General features: G+C 37.2%; 1 pseudogene; it reads left to right on the top strand.

Moving 5' to 3' along the window:
• The first annotated feature begins 6,685 nt into the window (after positions 1-6,685).
• Positions 6,686-6,969, top strand: LOC149126604 (signal recognition particle RNA; annotated as a pseudogene).
• Positions 6,970-19,326: the final 12,357 nt, after the last annotated feature.

The following is a 19,326-nucleotide window of genomic DNA, read 5'->3' as shown; positions in this document are numbered from 1 at the left end:
TACTTTTATATGTTTGCTCCTTGCTTCCATCAATATATAAGTGTGTGTTTAACTGCAAAGTGAATATAAACAAGTTAACTCATTAAATTTATTCTTTTCAGAGTGAATGTTTTTAATTTCAATAATTAAAATTTTCAATGCCACGTGTTCATTTTCAGGTTTTTTAATGAATTCATCATCCATAAATTCAAAATAGCTGTATAGTATTCCATCCTGTAACAGAGCGCTCCCTCCTCACTGATATCACAGACTGCTGCAATACTCTCCTTCAGAGGACATGCATTTATTTTGCTTTCCTCTCTGTTAGTTCCATCTGTGACTACACTAAGTCCCCTCAAACAGTACTAAGTATTCTATTTTGAGTATCACATCAATAACCTATGGTTAGTCACAGCTCTTTTTCAAGCTTTTTATGCCAATATACAGAGATTATACATTTTTCTGACTCTAAGCATTTTGAGAGAAACAATGATACGAAACTACATACACATTCTAAGATTAGAAGAAATCACTTCAAGTATGAAATGTTAATTTTGGTTTTGAGGATATGGAAAATACACCTTGGCACAAATGTAAAGCACAGTTTAATAGTAATTATACAGCCTGACTACTTTGAGATGCCTTGGTTACATCATAATGTTATATATATATATATATATATATATATATATATATATATAACATGCTTGTGTGCATGTGAAATAGCTTTGAAGAAATTAAAGTTTTATATACATATATATATATATAACATGCTTGTGTGCATGTGAAATAGCTTTGAAGAAATTAAAGTTTTATTCATGTATAAATGGCATTTGAATTTTACACAAAACTCTTTTTCCTAACCTGATTGTAGTTCTTTATTAAAAAGCTAAAAACTTGAAGAAGATTGAGAAGCTTAGCATTTCTATTTTCAGTTTAACTAATTTTTAATTTAAATTTTCAATTTAAATTTTCAATTTAACTAAATTTTCAATTTAACTCATGTCAATTATATTTCATCATAACTCTAATTTGTCTTGAATGTTTATTAGCTAAATTACTAGAAGAAATGTAAGCTTAAATAGTAATCATCAATAACATTTAAAAATATCACAAATGTATATTTTCTCATGAAATACGTGTTAAGTATTAAAAGTAAAATTAAATCTATTGCTAGATATATGTGCATTCTTACAAATTTTAGTTGCTTTTATTACAAAACCCTTCTGTCTATGTTTTTTAACTGCTCTAGGGAATTTATGTTGCTTATTTGCAAAATACAAATCTCCATTTCATTCCTTTTTTGCTAGGGAACTTAATTTTGTGTTCAAGGAATATTTTTTAAGCAGGCTTGCATTATTTTCAAAAACTGGTTGTGTTGTTTGTGGGCAATGACTTTCCACTGGAAGCTTGAAATCAACAATGGAACACTTAAAATATACAGTTTTACAAATGCTACAAATTAGATTTTTTTCTGCCTGGGAAATCATTTGTTTGATCTTTACTTGTGTAACAAACACTGCAACTGAAGTTGAAATACAGTTGTTCCTACACTTGAGGTCACATATACAAAAGCATGTGATATTAAGTGCAAATTTATTGATGAATCAATACTAGAAAATATATATTTATATTAAGTAAACTATGTGGGAAATAGTCAGAAAACATATGAAGGTATTTTAGCATTTCTATAGAGGAACAGAATTCTGGCCTAGTGCTTAAGAAGTTTCTTGAGACAAGTGCTTCTATCTGAGTGCCTATGGCCAAGTCCCAGCTCTGTTCCTGCTATTTGCATCTAGGGAGATAGTAGGTCAATGTTCCAAGTTGTTGGATTCCTGCCACCCCTGTGAGACACCTGAGTTGAGTTCCCAGGTCTGGCTTCAGCCTAACCCAGTCCCAGCTATTGAATGAATCTGTGTAGAAAAATAGCAGATGGAGGATCTCTCTCTCTCTCTTTCTTCTGTCTTCTCTCTCATCTTTCTATCTCTGTCTCTCTCTTTCAAATAAACAAAATTTAGAAAAAGACTTCCATAGGAAATTGTGAGGTAAAACTTCAGCAAACTAAGCAATCTAATAGAATGGAGACTGAAAGAGACAATTCTTCAATGAGAAGATATTGCCCCCAAATTCTAATTTGTTTACCTACCCATGTAGGATGAAATATAATAATACAAAATTCAGTGTGTACAAGATGAAGAAATAATCATCTTTTTACAATCACCTCACATTCTCTAATCACATCTGAGTGAATGACTCCATAATATTTGTCCCTAACTCCTTCTCCTGGTCCAGAAACAAATTTCCTAAGAGTATCTTTCTGTCTTATGATTAAATTGTAATTACCAGCCACATAAAATCACACTGCTGATATTACTGAGTCAGAAATTCTGAGAGAACCATTTCTGATACAGCATCTGGTTTGTCAGTGCTTTGCTTCTGATTTTCCCAATGCTTTCTTGTCTGTAGCTTAGAGTTTAAGGTTGAGAGTACACGTAATCTGCTCCTTTCTATTGCTGAAGTATATTATTTCATTTACTACTCCCTTGAATTCAATATTTCAGCCAGGCTAAGCTACATGTTCTGTAGATTATAGGTTTTTGTTTTTTCTCTTCTAGGGCATGTTGTTTTCATTCCCACCTTCTCTATTCAGGTTCACCCTCGTATGAGCAAATCTGAATACATTGGCCTCCTAGATACTCATCATTTGCAGTCATTATTTACTTCTGTCTCAGAATGCTATGAATTTCTTAGGAACTTGTCCATTCATCTATCTTGCTTGCTGGCCTGTGATATCTTTAAGGGAAAAAAAATCATAGACTGATTGAATTTTATGGACAAGAATCTGGCACTCAGTAGCATTCAATAAATATTTGCTGAAAATGAATATCTTTGCTATGCCATTTATATTATTACTTACTGAATATCATCATAATAATTTATCCCTTCTCTTTAAACTCAATTATAACATGAGTCATATAGAAATGTTTATACTGAAACCAACAGCAGATAGTTAGATGAGTTTTTCTTTCAAATAACTCACATTGGTGTAGAAAAGGAAAAATGAACAAAATGGCAGGAGGTAGGTTTGGGGAAAGTTCATAATATTTTCTTAGTTATAAAGAGCAAATGTTCAGGGGCTGGCGCCATGGCTCACTTGGTTAATCCTTCACCTGTGGCACTGGCATCCCATATGGGCACCAGGTTCTAGTCGCGGTTGCTCCTCTTCCAGTCCAGCTCTGGAGGATGGTCCAAGTGCTTGGGCCCCTGCACCCACATGGGAAATCAGGAGGCAGCACCTGGCGTGGGCCCTGGCGGCCATTTGGGGGATGAACCAATGGAAGAAGACCTCTCTCTCTGTCTCTATCTCTCACTGTCTAACTCTATCTGTCAAAAAAAAAAAAAAAAAAAAAAAAGCAAATGTTCAAAGAATAGCAGCCATTCTTACATGTGATGTGTATTTCAATGTTATATGATACTGTTGTTTAGCCATATTTTCAAATTATTTCATCTGTTTTATTAGTCTACTAACTGAGATCCTATTTTTCAAATTTTTTATTTCTTTTATGTATTTGAGATGGACAGAGAAAGAAATCTTTCATCTGCTGATTACTCCACAAACACCCATAGTATCTGAGAGCAGGCTAGGCTGAAGCCAGAAGCTGATAACAAAATCCAATTCTCCCGTGGCAGGGGTGGGAACCCAGGCACATGAGCCACCACCTGCTTCCTCTTAGGGTGTGCAGTAGCAGGAAGCTGAATTCAGGAATGGAGAAGGAATAAACAGAAACATTTTGATGTGAGTTCCCCAAGCAGTATCTTAGCCCCCACACCAGAGGCAAGTCTCAGTCAGTGCGGTTTGATTCCATAAATACTTTTGGCGACATTCAAATATCATATTTTTATTTAAATATACAATAGGCCAAACCCTATTCCTTTTATGTCATAATTTAAAACACTTAAATTATTTTACTCAGGTAATTATTTTTAAATATATTAAATAGATTAAACTCTTTGATTTAACATTCACTTCTGGTTTACAAAATAAAACTGGAAAACTTTCTTATAAAAAAAGGAAGTTGTATCCAGTCCAATGTCTTAATAAAGTGAATCATAAATTATTGTAGAAATCTTTTTCTTGCCTGTCTTCCTATTATTCACAGCCTTAATAAAACCAAAATGAAAATCTGATGAAGACTGGAGCAATACAAGTTTTCTCCAGCAAAATAGTCAGTTACTCTCTTTTGAAACCTGTAGAGTCATGCAGCGCTAGAAATTGAGTGGTAATTTTCTGAAAGGAATACACCAATGCAAAGGTAAGAGAGGTGCAAAAATCAGGCAAAAATGACCAAAGATAAAAGCTTTCTTTTTCCTAGGATGAAAAATGTTTACTCTCATTCATCCAGTTCCTCGTTTCAGTCATTGATGCCCACATTTTCTGTGATTTGGTGTCTGTATTTCCACTTGTGCCAGGACTAGTCAAATACGTGTTTTATTGCTTACAATCAAATAGTTTCTGCCAATTTTATTTTTTTCTATTAGCATATTTTAAACTTAAGCTATCTTCATTTCTACCTTGTTATAATTTTTCTACTTTTATTTTTAATATACCTTTCATCAATTTCTGTCTTCTAGACATTTTTCTAACTCCCTTAAAATACAGACTATTATCATTCTTCTGGCAATGCTATAAAAGAGACACTTTTTTGGTTATTATTACAAATGAAGAAATATGTCACTGTGCTACATAGATTGCTGAAGATCACACAGTGGATACACCACAGAGTGAAGATTGAACTCCAGGCATCTGAAACCAATACCCTTTGCTTCTTCTATTTCTACTTGGAAGGACTTGAGGAGAGGCTATAAATACATTTGTTATTTAGACTAGCTTCTGTCTTTTGAAAATTTGCAAGACATAGCATAGCATGTATCCAAGCTTAGCTCAGGATCTGAGAGCAAAAACTCAGTAAACAGTGCAATCATGTTAGCTACAGCTAGTTTTAGGTGTCCTTTGAAATATAATTTTTGAAAATATTCAGATTCCAGATAATTAATAAGATTCTAAGAATATAATGATACTACCTGCCTATTTGTAAGACAGAAAAAGTAAAAATAAAGGTCTTAAGCAATACATTCTTCAAGGGATGTAAATAGTGATTAAAGTCTGAATAGTCACACCATGGAACTCCTAATTATATGAGATGGAATTTATATGGACTGACTCCGTAATGAGTAACAGAACTAATTTTGTACAACAAAGAATCAGGTAAAAAGTGAAAATGTCAATATTGGGTTTCCTTTTCAAAATGAGAAGCAAATATGTAGGTATTATCTGAGTCCAGGAAGTAAAAGTCTTCATCACAAAACATCAAGTTTTGTTTGTGGCTTCCAAAGGAATGGAATGAAGCATTCATGAGTATTGACTATGTATCAAATGTTCTTGGTCAGATTTTTCTCTGCAAGGATAGCAGAATGCCTAATTACTTGCTGCTAGAGGTAAAGTCATGAACTTGTCATGAATCCCACAACTACTGCATTAGTTTCCTTTTGCTGCTGTAACAAATTACCACAAACCTAGTGGCTCTGTCTAATATACATTTTTCTCTCATAGCATTGGAATTCAGAAATTGAAAATCAAACTAAAATTCACTCTGCTAAAGAACAAGTATTCCCAGGGCTGGTTCTTTCTTGAATCCCTAAGGACATAATTCATTCACTTGCCTTTTTCAGCCTCTGAATGCTACCGGTATTCCTTTGTTTCTGGTCCATCCTCAGAGGGGCATGTCAGTCTAATCAACATCACATCACCTTCTCTCTGACTCTTGCATTCCTTCCATAAAATTGTCTGTGATTATATAAGACATACTAAGAATATCTCCTATCTTAAGATTCTTGACTTAATTAATGTGCAAAGTCATTTTTGCTGTTAATAGGTTCCAGTGCTTATGACATGTACGTGTTTTGTGGGTTCTGTATTGAACCACAATGATGTACTCAGATTCTTTCACTCTTCATTATGCTTAGGAGCATTATTTCTATTATCCTTGAAGAGGATCCTTGTGAGCTGGAAGATCTGGTGGAGAAAAGATGACAAGGATGGGCCATATGGTGTGGTATGTTTCTTTTTAGACCTGGTTGACTGAGCTTCTATTGGGAATGGAGATGGAAAGGTTAAGAAATCCTGAGTAAACAGATTTGTCTCAAGGAAACCTATCAAGTTGTGAGTTCCTGTGTATCCCAATTCTCAGTTGGAATAGAGAGAACACTTTTTCCTCTGGCTTTGCTCATAATTCAGGCCTCTTCTGCTCACTGCGGAACAGTTAGGTATTATTTTCAAAATCTTGAGGGTCCATGATATGTTTTTTACAAAAATGTCAAAAAGCAAAACAACAGAAAAGATTTTTTTTTGAAAGGCAAAGTGGACAGTGAGAGAGAGACAGAGAGAAAGGTCTTCCTTTTGCCATTGGTTCACCCTCCAATGGCTGCTGCGGCCACCGCACTGCGCTGATCCGAAGGCAGGAGCCAGGTGCTTCTCCTGGTCTCCCATGTGAGTGCAGGGCCCAAGGACCTGGGTCATCCTCCACTGCACTCCTGGGCCACAGCAGAGAGCTGGACTGGAAGAGGAGCAACCGGGACAGAATCCGGTGCTCCGCCTGGGACTAGAACCCGGTGTGCTGGAGCCACAGGTGGAGGATTAGCCTAGTGAGCTGTGGCACTGGCCTGTAATCCCAGCTACTTGGGAGGCTGAGGCCCGAGGATTGCTTGAGTCCAGGAATTCTGGGCTGTCGTGTGCTATGCCGATCGGGTGTCTGTACTAAGTTCGGCATCAATATGGTGACCTCCTGGGAGTGGGGACCACCAGGTTGCCTAAGGAGGGGTGAAGCAGCCCAGGTCGGAAACAGAGCAGGTCAAAACTCCGGTGCTGATCACAAAAGATTTTTTAAACATCAGCCTTGAGCACTAGCTTGAAGTCAGTGTAGGAGCTAGCAGAAAGGAAGAAAAACAATAGCAAATGTTATGGAAGGATTTATTTTTTATTTTTTAATTTTTTTTATTTTATAGAAAACTTCATTTAATAAATATAAATTTCATAGGTACAACTTTTAGATTATAGCAGTTCTTCCCCCATACCTGCCCTCCCACCCCCAAGCCATCCCACCTCCTACTCCTCTCCATCCCATTTTTCATTGATTCATTTTAATTATCTTTATATACAGAAGATCAACTCTATACTAAATAAAGATATCAACAGTTTGTACCCACACAGACACACAACATATAAAGTACTGTTTGAAGACTAGTTGTTCCATTAATTCTCATACTACAACACAATAAGGACAGGGATCCTACATGGGGAGCAAGTGTACAGTGACTCCTATTATTTATTTAACAATTGACACTTTTATTTATGACTTCAGTGATCACCCGAGGCTCTTGTCATGAGCTGCCAAGGCTATGGAAATCTCCTGAGTCCACAAACTCCAGCATTATTAGACAGGGCCATAATTAAAGTGGAAATTCTCTCCTCCCTTCAGAGAAAGGTACCTCCTTCTTTGATGGCCCCTTCTTTCCACCAGGATCTCACTTACAGAGATCTTTCATGTAGGTCATTTTTTGCCACAATGTCTTGGCTTTCCATGCCTGGAATGCTCTAATGAGCTTTTTAGCCAGCTCTGAATGCCTTAAGGGCTGATTCTGAGGCCAGAGTGTTGTTTAGGGCATTTGTCATTCTATGAGTCTGCTGTGTATCCCGCTTCCCATGTTAGATTATTGGCTTCTTTTTAATTCTATCTATTATTATTAGCAGTCATTTGGTCTTATTTATGTGATCCCTTAGAGACTTAATCCTATCTTTATGATCACTTATGAACTTAAACTGATAACTTTAACTAGTAAGATGGCATTGGTACCTTCCAACTTAATGGGGTTTGGAGAACCATGAAAAGTTTTTAGCTTTACCCGTAGGGGTAAGTCTGAGGGAACATGTGCCAAATTGTGCACTTCCTCCCTCTCTTATTCTCACTCTTATTTTTAACAGGGGTCACTTTTCAGTTAATTTTAACACCTAAGAATAATTCTTGGTTAAATAAAGGGTTCAACCAATGGTATTAAATAGAAAAATAAAATACTAAAAAGAAAGAAATAATAAGCTGTTCCTCTGCAGTCAGAACAGGGGCTGATTAAGTCATTGCTTCTCATATTGTCAGTTTCACTTCTACAGATTTCCCTTTATGTTCTCAGTTAGTTGTCACCAATCAGGAAGAACATATGATATTTGTCCCTTTGGGACTGGCTTATTTCACTCAGCATGATATTTTCCATATCCTCCATTTTGTTTTAATGACCAGATTTCATTTTTTACCACTGTGTAGTATTCCATAGAGTACATATTCCATAATGTCTTTATCCAGTCTTCTGTTGATGGGCATTTAGGTTGACTCCATGTCTTAGCTATTGTGAATTGAGCTGCAATAAACATTGAGGTGCATATAGCTCTTTTATTTGTCTATTTAATTTCCCTCGGGTAAATTCTGAGGAGTGGGATGGCTGGATCTTATGATTGGGCTGTATTAAGATTTCTGAGGTATCTCCAAACTCTTCCATAGTGGCTTTACCAGTTTGCATTCCCACCAGCAGTGGATTAGTCTGACTTTTTCCCCACATCCTCGCCAGCATTTGTTCTTTGTTGATTTCTGCATGAAAGCCATTCTAAGGAAGGTGAGGTGAAACCTCATTGTGGTTTTGATTTGCATTTCCCTGATGACTCGTGATCCTGTACATTTTTTCATGTGTCTGTTGGCCATTTGGATTTCCTCTTTTGAAAAGTGAAAATTTGTGTCTTGGCCCGTCTCTTAAGTGGGTTGTTTGTTTTGTTGTGTATTTTTTTGATCTCTTTGTAGATTCTGTATATTAATCCTTTATCAGTTGCATAACTTGAAAATAATTTCTCCCATTCTGCCAGCTGCCTCTTCACTTTCCTGGCTGTTTCTTTTGCAATAGAGAAACTTCTCAATTTGATGTAATCCCATTTGTTAATTTTAGCTATGGCTGCCTGTGCCTCTGGGGTCTTTTTCAAGAAGTCTTTGCTGGCCGGCACCGTGGCTCAATAGGCATTAGCCTCCACCTAGTGGCACCAGCACACCAGGTTCTAGTCCTAGTCGGGGTGCCGGATTCTGTCCTCGTTGCCCTTCTTCCAGGCCAGCTCTCTGCTGTGGCCCGGGAGTGCAGTGGAGGATGGCCCAAGTGCTAGGGTCCTGCACCCCATGGGAGACCAGGAGAAGCACCTGGCTCCTGCCTTCAGATCAGCGCAGTGCGCTGGCTGTGGCGGCCATTGGAGGGTGAACCAACGGCAAAAGGAAGACCTTTCTCTCTGTCTCTCTCTCTCTCACTGTCCACTCTGCCCGTAAAAAATAAAAAAAAAAAAAAGTCTTTGTCCATGCTAATATCTTGCAGGGTTTCTCCAATGTTCTCCAATAATTTGGTGGTGTTGGGTTGTAGATTTAGATCTTTAATCTGTGTTGAGTGGATTTTTGTGTAAGGTGTAAGTTAGGGGTCTTTCTTCATACTTCTGCATGCGAAAATCCAGTTTTCCCAGCACCATTTGCTGAATGAACTGTCCTTGCTCCAGGAATTGGTTTTGGATCCTTGATCAAATATAAGTTGATTGTAGATGCTTTGATTAATTTCTGGTGTTTCTATATGGTTCCATTGGTCTATTCATCTGTTTCTGTACCAGTACGAGGCTGTTTTTATTATAACTGCCCTGTAGTATGTCTTGAAATCTGGTATTGTGATGCCTCCTGCTGTCTTTTTGTTGTATAAAATTGCTCTAGCTATTCGAGGTCTTCTGTGCCTCCATATGAATTTCAGCATCATTTTTTTCTAGATCTGAGAAGAATGTCTTTGGTGTTTTGATTGGTATCACATTGAATCTGTAAATTGCTTTTGGAAGAATGGGCATTTTGATGATATTAATTCTTCCAATCCAAAAACATGAAAGGTTTTTCCAATTTTTTTGTATCTTCTTCTATTTCTTTCTATTTTTAAAATTTTATTTATTTGACAGGTAGAGTTATAGACAGTGAGAGAGAGAGAGAGAGACAGAGGAAAGGTCTTCCTTCCATTGGTTCACTCCCCAAATGACCACTACAGCCGGAACTGTGCCGATCCGAAGTCAGGAGCCAGGTGCTTCTGCCAGGTCTCCCATGTGCATGCAGGGGCCCAAGCACTTGGGCCATCCTCCACTGCCTTCCTGGGCCATAGCAGAGAGCTGGACTGGAAGAGGAGCAGCCGGGACTAGAACTTGCACCCATATAGGATGCCGGCGCTGCAGGCGGAGGATTAACCAAGTGAGCCACGGCGCCACCCCCTCTATTTCTTTCTTTAAAGTTTTGTAATTCTCATACTAGAGATCTTTGACATCCTGGTTTAGTTTATTCCAAGCTGTTTGATTTTTTTTTTTCTTTTGTAGCTGTTATGAATGGGATTGATCTTAGAAGTTCTTTCTCAGCTGTGGCATTGGATGTGTATACAAAGGCTGTTGATTTTTGTGTATTGATTTTATTTCCTGCTACTTTACTAAACTCTTCTATTAGTTCCAGTAGTTCTTAGTGGAGTTCTTTGAATCACCTAAATAATGAATCATGTCGTCTGCAAATAGGGATCATTTGACTTCTACAGAAGATTTCAATTGGTGATTGTTTCCTGGCATGTGAAAAGCAAGCCCTTGCTGATGGTTTTAGCTACCTATTGATGCATTACAAATAATTTTACAATTAATTATTAAATGGAACAAACAATGGGGGTTGGCATTGTGGTGCAACAGACTAAGCCAACAAACATAATGCCTGTATCCTATGTGAGTTCTGGTTCGAGTCTGAGCTTCTCTGTTCTGATCCAGCTCCATGCTTACATGCCTGTGAAAGCAGCAAAAATTAGGTGAAGTGGTTGGGCCCTGACACTCATCTAGGGAACCTGGATAACGTTCCCAGCCCCTGGCTTCTACATGGCCCAATCCAGGCCATTGCAGTCATTTAGGAAGCAGATCTATGGATGGAATATGTCTCTCTCCCCACCCTATAACTGCCTTTCAAATAAATAAATAAATAAATAAATAAATATATTTTTAAAAAGTACGCACACTGTATTTTCTCTAATAGTTCTGATTCAACTGGATTCAGTGGAACTTTCTTCTGATCTCAAATACCTTAGCCACTTTCAGGCAATTCAGTTCTCAATTTACGGACATCTGGACTCTAAACTGACACACTGGAGTGATTGGAATTTTCTCCTTCTTCAAATAGCTTCAAGACCACAAAAGGTATGTTTCTTGGTACTTTATCCATATATATATATATATATATATATATATATATAATTTATCTGTTTGTGAGATAGTGTTTGTGAGACAGAGAAAGCAACAGAGAAACAGACCTTCAATTCACTGGTTCACTCGCCAAATGGCCACAACGGCCAGAGGAGGACTGATCAGATACCAAGAGCCATGAGCTTCCTCTAGATCTCCCACAAGCGTGTGGGGGCTCAAACACTTGGGCCATCTTGCACTGCTTTCTCAGGCCATAGCAGAGAGATGGATCAGAAGAGGAGCATCTGGGACACTAACTGGTGCCTATATGGGATGCCAGTGCCACAGGTGGAAGCTTAGGCTACTACACCACAGCACAGTTACCCTCCATATAATATGGCTAGTTAACATCTTGATCAGGTAGATAGGGACCTGAGGGCTCCCCTCCACATCATCTGGAGATGAGTCTCAGATGATCTGAGATGGATCATACAACCAGCTTCTGTGAAGGGTTTCCATGATAGAAACATCTGAATGCCTCCTCTGCATCTCTCCTGAACTAATCAGGTTCTGTTGACCCCCCATATTTGGCTTATGTTGGCTTATGCTGAATGCTTCATTTGCAACTCCCCTGACCAATCATAAGAAGTTCCCATTATACAGCCTAGAAAAACCTTCAGATAATCAGCTCCTGCTAGGTTTTCTTCCTCCAAGGACCCCTCCCAGCTGCTGGGAGCTTATTCTGTGTCTTTCAATAAATGACTTCTGCTTTATGCTCTCTTCCTTGTTCATATTCTTAACACTTCATGATCACAAGACATGAACCTAAGCAATTAGAACATTTCTTTGGGACTTCTTCTGGGAACATCACAACAGTAAGTAATGATGGACTATCTCTCTCTTTTTGGAGATTCTGAACTCCATTGATACTGTATCAGTGAAAAACACCTGGATACTGTCAACCAGTTAAAAGCAATTAGCGAAACTGTTGCTATTAAAGATTCAGAGGGCAGACTTTGTAGGGCAGACATGATTAATCTTCCTTTGCATTTTGTCACTGGGAATGTTGGACTTGTTCTGCTTCAGTTTCTGTTTACAGACATTCATCCAAAGCATGGGACTGGAGTAAGATCTTGAAATAATTGAAGGTTTCTGGACAGGATGGCTCCTCAGTGTTGCCTGAAGACTCCCTAATCAGATCCAGACTCCGATAACCCTTTTAGGTATTGGGCTGAGATCCAGGCTGATTACCCCTTCTCACTCCTTCCTGTTCACTACCCTTCACTCCTTCTCAAAGGTCAGGAAGGGTGGGGATTTTCTGCCAGCTACAGCTGGTCAGACAGGTTCCCCATCAAAGCTAGCAAGAGAGATGCTAAAATCCATTAACCCTTTTTAACCTAAGATTTTTTTCTCCCTTCTCTGCAGCTTACATTTTTTAAAGAATTTTTCCTCAGCTTGGCAACAGAATTATCTGATTTTCTACTTCTTCATTCCATGATGTATTTAACTTCCCTAATGAATGGGATCATATGTTGATGTCACTTGCTAGTGTTTTTAATGGAAATTTTTCTGTGCTGTTGTAACTGTCCTTGGTAAAATACTTATGCATTTTGGGAGAAAGTTTCATGTGTTTCCTAATGTTTTTATTGAGTCTCTATTGTTTAGGAAAACTGAGTCTTAAAGGAGTTAGAATTATTTGCCTATTTTTTAATTGTTTAAGTGAATACCATAACTCTGATGAGATTCAACCCACAGTTTTGATTAAAGTGCTAAGGTTAAATGGATTATAGAATGCATTGTAATGATGTAAAATGAAGTCCAATTTGTGTTGCACTTATTCAAAGGACTGGTGTTTTATGCTCCAGGGTCAGTGATACATGGTTCCAGAGCAGAGCCCTCCCTCATGGCTTTATACCAGACATAGGAAAGACTTAGAAGTCAGGGACACGGGATCAAGATTCTAGGGAAGCAAGGGAAGAGGTGGAGGTGCGGGTGAGATCATTTATTCCTGTTCGGCAACCTCTCTTGGCTGTGGACTTCAGGATGCTACGCCTGCAGAGCCAAGGAACTTGAGAGATACTTCAAGTGGCAGAGGCAGAAACTTAGGGATGATGCTTTGTTTCTTGTCCTCTTATTTCAGATGGATAATAAAATATCTTTAGTGTACACCCTTTTGAACTTTGAAGAAACAGAAGCTGATCTTTTATGGAACCATAACATAATACAAGCTGAAAGACAGAGAAACTTGAGCGTTAGAAAATTATTAACTATAACACTATCCTCCAACTAGACCTCTTCTGTTGCAGAGCAGAAAAATGGTCTGAGATCCCTTATCCCAAGCACATTTTGCCCTGCGAGATAAGCCAGACCTTTGTCTACTCTATAAGGTAGACAAAGATCTCTTAACAACAGTTAATCTCAATATCTGTATTAGTTTCTCATTAGGGTAGTTAGATTTTCTCTTTATCATTTTAGGACTTCCAGAGAAGAAAAAAACAAATGTTGCTAAATTTTAAACACTTAGGTTTAGAAGTCCAGAGCATTTCACTGGATACCTTCTATTTATAAATGAATCCAACAGACAGATGAGAATCAGTGAAGACCATGCAAGGGCATGAATACCAGGGGTTTCATTCAGGATTTTAGTGACAATTAAAAAAATAAGATGATTAACTGTTCAAGTTTGCTTGGCCCTGAAGGAATCTCCAAAATGTGCTACATCTGGAATATTTCTGGGGTAGGAAAAATGAGTTCACTATCCCAAAAATAAAGCAATCATTGCAATATTTTGTAAATGAGAAATATCATGTTTTAGTGTTATATGAAGATGGTATTGAGGCAAGTATGATTTGTGCTATATAGATTGTCCCATTTATTTATATATTAACAAACTATTTCAGTAGATTTTAGAAATGTGGACATAGAGGCTTAAAATTTTATATTTATTATTCACAATCAGCCAAACTCAGGTGAATGAGCTTGGATGTAAAATTCATACATTTTCTGCTATACTACTTTGCTTAGAAATCAATTGCACTAGATTGGGCTTGTATTACTCCTCGTCTCATTGAAGCTTTATGTTTTATTTGCTAGCTACTTTTTTCTTTCTGCAATGTGTAGTTTGGTTATTAAATTTTATTTATTTGAAATGGTGAGTGAGTAGAGAAAGAGAAGGAGAGGGAGGGAGGCTTCTATCCATTGATTCTCTCTTCAAATGGCCACAACAGCTGGATTCTGTCCACTGGTTCTCTCTCCAAATAGATACAATAGCTGGATCTCAACAGGCCAAAGATAGGAGCCTGAATTCCATCTGGGGCTCCTTAGCAGGTGGCAAGTGCCTAAGAACTTGAACCATCTTCTGTTGCTTTCCCAAGTACATTAGCTGAAAGGTGGATCAGAAGCAGTGTAGCCAGGACTCAAACTGGAATTTAAATATGGGTTGCTGGAATGACAACATGTCTGTTAACCATCTGTGTCACAGGGCCAACCCCACTAGCTATTTTTTATATAAGATAAACTGGGATGTATAACACTATATTGAGAGATCCTGAATGGGAGAAATCATGCTTATTTATCTTTGTGGTGACTATTGCAGACCTTATTATTTTATATCAGATTGATAAATATTTGAGTTATAAACTCATTGAACTTTTAAAAAAGTAGTCCCCTTGCACTCTTTAATTCTACACTACTGTTTCCAAATTTGTGAAATTCCATAGTCTTGGCTTAAATTTTCCAGAACTGTGTTACTTTTGTTAATTATTATGGACTTGGTGGCTCAAAATAACAGAAATGTATTTCTTAACAAATTTGAAAGTGAAGACCAAAAATATGGCATGGCCACATGCTCTCTAAGAGAATATAGCAACAAACTCTCCTTTGCCTCTTTCAGTTCCTAGTGACTGTTGGTCTTGTGTCCACATCACACCAATTTCTATCCTACTGGTGTTTTCTTTTGTGTGTCTGAACTAATTTTGCCATCTGCCTCCAGAACTGGTCATTGAATTCAGGACCTATCTATTTAATCCAATGTAACTTCTGTCTCTTAAAATCCTTAACTTAATCCTATCTTGTACTATACAGGGTAGTATTCATGGACTTTTGGGTCTTGATATAAAAATATGTTTTGGAGTCTACCATTAAGCTCATTAAAGATCTGTAGATGTTTGAACACACAAATAATCACATTAAAAATAAAATGTTTTAAATACTTTAAAAAATTAAAACAAAATAAAAAGCTGTTGAAAGCAAGTGATATTTTAACTCCAATTATTTTAATAACTGGTATTTTTAAATTCATATGACCAAAATATTTACTTTATCTTAACAAAAACTTGAAATGAATGGTTGAAGAAATTACTTTAAGTTTCTGTGAAAGAATATTGGAATTCACAAGTTCAAGATAAGAGCTGACAAACTCAGCTAGAGATCTAGTAACTCTTCAAGAAAACAAGTTTTAATGTCATAAACTGAAGTCAGCTAAAGAGCCAAAAGAAAGCATGTTTCTGGAAATGAGAAAGAAACATTGAGTCTTCCTCTTTGTGAAGAGGTGTGTGTGTGGTTGTGTGTGTGTGTGCATCTTACTGTCCTAGAAATTTGCATCATCCTAAGAAGGAGCATTGAGTTCATAAGGGGAAAGATAGTCATCAAAACATAAATATTATTACTGCAAAGATACCTAAAACCATCCTTGGACTCATGCCATAAATCACTGAATAACAAAATGTCTGTGTTTAGGGAACTTAGCACATATTTTACAAAATAACAGTTTGATTCTTATAAACTGTTTTCCACAAATATTTAGATTAATTAACATAAAATTCTGTTTATTAGTTTTCATTCTGTACTGAAAATACTAAATATATTTAATTAATAAATATGAACAATAATATGTTTCTTAATATATTAGCCACTACCAAAAATAGTTTGATGACGATTTCCAAGCACATTGAAGATAAAGTGCAATAAAAATGATTTAACTTTCCTTCTTCTTCTGTCGTGTTTTGAACCATAACCTTCCTTCCACTCTGAGTCTTTTCTCTTTGATACAAGGTGTCTTTGTAAATTGCATTTTAACACAGATGTCCAAAAGTGTCTATTATCCTTATCTTTGCAGATATCTTTTACACACCAGATGGTGCAAATGGCCCAGCATATATTTTGGAGATTAGTGTAACAGTGGTCTGCCAGAATGCTAACATTTTTGGCATTTTGTCAAATTATATCAATGACATGTTGGAAAAGCAACATGTTTTTCTTTATTTTCCAATCTTCTATTGTATATTAGTGAAATATGTTGTAAGTATTCAGTCTTCTACAAATAGGCCTCTGAAATCCTTTCTTCTGCTTATTTCTAAACCATCATCCTTAATTGTGTTTTTTTCTCCTTTATCTATTTCTGTCAGCCTCAAGTATACAGTGGATTAAAATTAGATTTTTTTAAGATTTATTTATTTCTTTGAAAGAGTTACATACAGAGAGAAGGAGAGGAACAGAGAGAAGGGGGGAAAGAGAGAGAGAGAAAGAAATGGAAAGAGAGATATCTTTCATTTGCTGGTTCACTCCCCAATTGGCTGCAATGGCCAGAGATGTGCCGATCCAAAGCCAGGAACCAGGAGCTTCTTCCAGGTCTCCCAGTTGCATGCAGGAACCCAAGCACTTGGGCTATCTTGAACCGTTTTCCTAGGCCATAGTAGAGAGCTGTTTCAGAAATGGAGCAGCTGGGACTCGAACCAGCAACCATATGAGATGCACTGCAGGTGGTGGCTTTACCCATTACTCCGCATCACTGTCCCCAGATATGTTTTTACTTGAGGTTAATTTTACTACATAGAAAATAGTAATTGAGATGTTCAATTTTTAGAATATTTTCTCAGTGCAAGTTTTTAGTGGATATATTTTTTAAAAAATAGACAAATGGAGAGAACTACAAAGCAGGTGAATTATCTTTCTAGCTATTATAAAAAAATAATTTAAAAGATTTCAAAAAGTAAAGTGAAAATTGTAACTTTTATTTAATTAGTTATTGATTGATTTATATGATTAGTTGATTTAAAAAGCAGAGAAACAGAGACAAAAAGACAAAGATAGATCTTCCATCTGCTAGTTCATACCTGAAATGCTTTAAACAGCCAGTGCTGCTGGGTGAGACCAAAGCCAAGGACCTGAAATAAATCTGTCTCCCACCGGGGTGACAGCAACCCAAATACATGAGCTATAACCTATTTCTTGTTCAGATGTGCCATGGTAGGAAGCCAGAATTTGAAGCAGTATCAGAACAAAAATCCAGGCACTCTGATGTGGGATGTGGATATCTCAAGCTGCATTATAACTACTGCACCAAACATCTCCCCCACAACTGTAAAGAATTTATTTAATCTATTTCTGTTTTTTTTTTTTTTACAAATAAAGATTTTGTTGCTACTTTGTTCTTAAGAATTAATTTAGTAGGGTGAAGTGACCTGTAAACCTAGCCACATTAGCCTTTCAACTCTGACAGCCCAGTGAGAAAGGGTTACTCAAAGAAAAAATCAGTGAAGCAAAGGCAGTTTCTCTCAGTTTGACCCTAGAAGAGAGAAACAAATTGATGTCATTGTTTGGGCAGAAGATTTGAATTAATTTTTTTTTTTTTTAATCTGGGGCCGGCACCGTAGCACAATGGGTTAATCCTCCACCTGTGGTGCCAGCATCCCCTATGGGTGCTGGTTCTAGTCCCGGCTGTTCCTCTTCCAATCCAGCTCTCTGCCATGGCCTGGGAAAGCAGTAAAAAAGATGGCTCAAATGCTTGGACCCCTGCACCCGCATGGGAGACCTGGAAGAAGCTCTTGGCTCCTGCCTTTGGATCAACACAGCTCCGGCCATTGGCCATTTGGGGACTGAACCAACAGAAGGAAGACCTTTCTCTCTGTCTCTCTCTCTCTCTCACTGTCTGTAACTCTTTCTCTCAAATAAAGAAATGAAATCTTTAAAAAATATTTTTATTGTTACAGCTTTTTACTACATGAAATAGGTATAACAGGGGTTTAATGCAGTGAACCTACCTAGGTTTACATAAATCAATGCCTCGGTGCTTTCTCATTGCTTTTTATATTTTCTCCTTCTTTTCTTCTTTATTGACCAAAGTGGCTTCACAATATAATGGAAAAAGGAAACATCCATAAAGCAGCCTGAGCCTGACGGGTTGATTCATGAGGGAAAAAAATCTTAATTGAAAAAAAAGTAAGAATTGGACTTGGGCATAGAATTTAACATATATATATATATATATATATATATATATATATAATTTAACATTTATGTATTCAGTTTTTGGAAAATGCACAATGAAATACTGTGGAGATTAGTCTCTGAATCCATAGACTGCAAAAAAAGCGTTCAGCCTTCAATAATGTGAATTTGTATCATTCAATGTATTAAGGACCAAAATGGCCAAGGAAGGATAAACATCTCCTATTCCTTAGTTGGAAAATCCATCTTCTACTCACAAATATCAGAGATGCGGGTATGTAGAACTCATTACCTCTACTGGCACCTCCAGCCTTCTTTTTCTCAAGCTTTTGTAGGGACTTGGAGCTATATCACAAACTCCGCTCATTCCCAGGTGTTAGGCTTGAGACTGAATTATCCCTCTAACTTTCTTGATTCGCTAGCTTGCAGGCAGCTTATTGTGATACTTTTCTGTAAATTATAGGTGTCTAGTCTCATAATAAATCTCTATTAATTAAGTTAGTATAGAGAACACTGAGTACACTGGAAATGATACAAGTTTAGCAGACTTCTCTGTTGGTCCCATGTCTTCACCATCACAGAATCCATATGTTGCCATGACTCAGTTGTCAGGGGCCCATGCTTCCTTCCCATGTGCTTTGCTTTGGCCATGTAGCTTGCTGTGGTCAGTTGAAGTTGTGTAGAAGTAGTATGCCAGTGCTGAGCCTAGACCATAGAAGTCGAATTGCTTACATTTTACCTTCAAGAAGATCATATCCTGACTAGCTCACTTACCCAAAGATGATGAGAAATACTTAGGGATGTCAAAGCAGTGA

The sequence above is a fragment of the Oryctolagus cuniculus genome, chromosome 5, assembly GCF_051225735.1.
Source record: "Oryctolagus cuniculus isolate XC-2025 breed Fujian yellow rabbit chromosome 5, ASM5122573v1, whole genome shotgun sequence".
NCBI lineage: Eukaryota > Metazoa > Chordata > Mammalia > Lagomorpha > Leporidae > Oryctolagus > Oryctolagus cuniculus.
Note: the sequence above shows the minus strand (reverse complement) of the source record. Positions and strands in the feature narration are given on the sequence as shown.